Here is a 3,596-nt window from a genome sequence, read left to right as displayed (position 1 = left end):
GCAACAATAGCTCACCATATTATTTCACCGGATTATTTCTGGAAGCCTGTAAAAGAGTGAAAAACACGGTGAAAAAGCAGTCAGGACTTCTCTTTAATAACCCGCTTTTACATTTTGCCTCCGAGAAACTTCTGAAAACGCATTAAGGCGTTAACATTAATGTAAAAAAAAAATCGCTACCGTGACCGTTGGCTCAAAAAGTTAACGGTAACATTTTTTGAAAATAAGCCAGACTCTTCAGCTGCCCATAGACTGTATTACTAAAACTTTTTCAGTGTCACAGAATTAACAAAGTAGTATTTTTTGTCTAATTGAGCTGAAGTGAAATCGTAACGTTACCTCAGAGCCACAGATGTCGCTGGGATTATCCTCTTCTCTCTCTCTGGGTGGCTAAAAGAGATGAATACTGGGCACGCGCACACAGATAAGCGCGGCATCGGCCCGCGGTCGTGAACCAACTCAGGGCCGACGATTGATGAGCTGGAGAACAGAGCACTGACCAAATTATATCGGCCTCCGCCAGGCCGATGTTTTATAGATGTTTTAGGTATAGAGGCCGACGTTTCGATATTGGGCCGACGTCGGCCAGACGTACATGTGCTGTCTGGGCACTGTATAGCTGGTTATAACAGCTTTAATGAATAAAAATTTAACTCACCGAAAAACATGTGACGCTACAGAGGGTACATCCAGCTTGTAAAACCTGGCGATTGTGTTCTGGGAAGACCAGCCAGCAGCAAAACATAAATACTGGACAGACATACCTCTAGACCAGGCCCATCAGGAAGCATTTATAATGTCCTCGCAGAATGAGCTCTGATGTTGAGGGGGTAATCCTTCCCCTGGCATTTGATAGCGTCCACGATCCAGTGAGAAAGTCTCTGTTTAGAAACAGCACGTCCCTTATTACATCCACCAAGCACACGAACAGCTGGTCCGACTGACGAAAGGCGGCCGAGCAATTCATATACATCCGTAAAACCCTAACAGGGTCCCGGCGCTCTGAGTATCAGCGTCACGCGAGGCTGACGGCTCAACAGATAAGGCGGGCAGGGAAACAAAACGGTGTATTGAGTGACTTAGAAACGAAACCCGGTCTCGGCCGGAGAATGACATTACAGTCGCCAGGCCCGAAACCAATGCAATATCGTTCACCAAACACTCACGAAAATTCTCCAAGGCACTTCGCTGAGGCGAGAGCAAGAGGCAAGGCAGTCTTCAGGGAAGCTCCTTAACCGCAATCGAAGCTAATGGCTCGAACGGTAATAAGAGATAGAGCCCTCAAAACTAGAGCGAAATCCCACGGCGGCACGGAGGGCGGCCTTGAAGTACACAATCGACTTGCTCCCCTGAGAAAACTGAATACCAGAGCGTGCTTACCGATCGTTTACCCGTAACCGGGGAACGAAAGCGGCAATAGCGGTCACATACACCTTCAGCGTGGATGGTTTCAAACTCCCGCTATCCAACTGTGCTGTAGAAAGCGCAAAACATCCGACACGGAACAGGTCCCCGGGTCAATATAAATGTTCTCGCACCATTTTGTGAAAACTCACCACTTCTGCGCGTAGCAGCGAATGTTTGATGATGCTCGCGTCTCAGTAAGTGTGTGTTTAGCACTCGTCAGTGCAGAGAGTCCCGCTCATTAGGGTCCCCGCAGCGGCCACACATGAAGGTTCCACAGCTCGGGGCTGGGGTGCTATATTGTGCCATTCGCCTGAGACAGCAGGTCCTGCTTGAGGGGGATTCACCATGGGGGAGCCATCAGTAACTCTCTCAGGTCCCGAACCAGGGCTGATTCGGCCAGTTCGGGGCCACGAGTATAACTGATGCTTTCTCCTCCCTGATTTTGCACAACACAGGCAGAATCTTCACAGGAGGGAACGTGTAAGCCTGGCTTCCGGCCAGCGCGATGTCAGAGCATCTCCCAGCAAGGGGGAGTGAGATAGCAAACGTGTTCTCGCTCGTGGCAAACAAATCCACTTCCTCCCTCCCAAATCATTAGATCTGATCTTGGGTGAAGCCAACATCTCCTTGAGGAATCCCGTTCCTCAAAAGCATGCTCACTCCACGGTTCAAAGTACCGGGGATGTGCGACGCTCCTATGGAGATTAAGTGTCGGTCCGCCCACAACAGGAAACTCGCTGCCTGTTTGAATAGAGCTCTGGAGCGCACGCCGTCCTGGCGATTTATGTACGAGACCACAGACGTGTTGTCGGTTTGAATCAGTACATGTTTCCGCTCCAATCTCGACCGAAAGGCTTGCAGGGATATTAGGACACCGCTTCCATTATTCCAAACGGTTTATGTGTCACCTTCTCTGTGACTCCGACCACAGGCCCAGACGCACTGCTCCCCAGCCTAGATTCGCAGAGAAAAGAACTCCTGGGCTGAACATATCCGGGCTGTTCCACGGTCTCAGAGTGCTGACGCAACTGTGAATGACCGTAAGTGCTTGTGGACCGAAGACCACGCCCTCGGCGGAACTCGAGTTACAGCCAAAACTGTAGCGGCCGCAATGTAGCAGACCCAGATGGCACACTGAAGAAGCCGCCGCCATCAGTCCCAGAAGCCTCTGAAATTCCCTCAGTGCAAACGACCTGCCCAGTCAGAAACAGCGCAGAGTCGATGAAATGCTCTAGAGAGAGATGAGCTTGTATCGCCATCGAGTCCAAACATATTCCCAGATATGTTACAGTCCGACTCGTAAAAACACGCTCTTCTGCATATTCACACGCAGTCCCAGCGTATCCAAACGGCGAAGCATTGTTTCCACGTGACTGATAGCACATCTCCTGAGTGGGCTAAAATCAGCCAATCGTCCAGATAATTCAACATGCGCATTCCGCTCGATCTGAGGGGAAATTTCGCTCTATCGCTCTCTCTCGAGCAGACTGAGAACTTCCTGTCGCAGAACAGGACGGTTTTGGGGCAAAGTCAGTGACGGGACCACGCCATTGAAGCGGGGAGGTCTGCGTTTGAATTGGAGAGAATATCCGTCGTGAATTATTCCCAGTATCCACGGTGAAACGCCCGGGATAGCCCTCTTACCGTCCATGAGATGACACGGCGGACGCGTTACGTCTACAGCCACTGATGGCTTCTTTTAATCAGGGCCCCGCCCCCGCGAGGCTGGAAGCACTGGCGGGAGGGCGGGCCATGGTGTGACACTCTTGCGCCATCGTGAGGCCATTATAATCATGGACTGTGGCTCTGCGCTGTTTGAGACAGGGCGAGTGACACAACGTTGGGTGCAAGAATTTGTATATATGCTTCTTTAGTACAATTTTTACTCACAAAAACATCATTTAAACAAATATAGCAATTGTCACCCATAGTGATGTGGGGGACATGATGCATGTGTCTTTGTGGTGTTGGCACTCTCGCTCCTTCGCGAGGCCATTATAATAATCGGTTGTGGCTCTGCACTGTTCTGAGACAGGGCGAGTGACACAGAGATGAGTGTAAGAGGAAGTAAAGCTCTTTTGTTGATTGTAACATGCTTTTATTGTGGAACTCACACAAACAGCATTCAAACAGACATAGCAATCGTCGCCCGAAGAAACATGGGGGACATGATGCATCTGAACATTGAG

The 3,596-nt window shown here is 50.0% G+C and overlaps 1 long non-coding RNA gene across 4 annotated transcripts in view; it reads right to left on the bottom strand.

Annotated features, from left to right (window-relative positions):
• The window catches only part of LOC128018376 (uncharacterized), a 10,628-nt gene extending 7,325 nt beyond the window's left edge, over positions 1-3,303 (bottom strand). Inside the window, exons 1-2 of one of the 4 annotated variants that reach the window (XR_008184836.1) lie at positions 340-3,303; positions 1-46 (exon numbers count right to left, since the gene is read on the bottom strand). The exon at positions 1-46 is cut by the window's left edge and continues 226 nt beyond it. This is a non-coding gene — a long non-coding RNA (uncharacterized LOC128018376). The remainder of the gene's footprint in view (positions 47-339) is intronic. The other 3 variants (XR_008184837.1, XR_008184839.1, XR_008184838.1) reach the window with 3 other exon arrangements.
• Positions 3,304-3,596: the final 293 nt, after the last annotated feature.

This window comes from Carassius gibelio, chromosome A8 (assembly GCF_023724105.1).
Source record: "Carassius gibelio isolate Cgi1373 ecotype wild population from Czech Republic chromosome A8, carGib1.2-hapl.c, whole genome shotgun sequence".
Lineage (NCBI taxonomy): Eukaryota > Metazoa > Chordata > Actinopteri > Cypriniformes > Cyprinidae > Carassius > Carassius gibelio.
The sequence above is the reverse complement of the archived record's forward strand: the minus strand, read 5'-3'. Positions and strand labels throughout refer to the sequence as shown.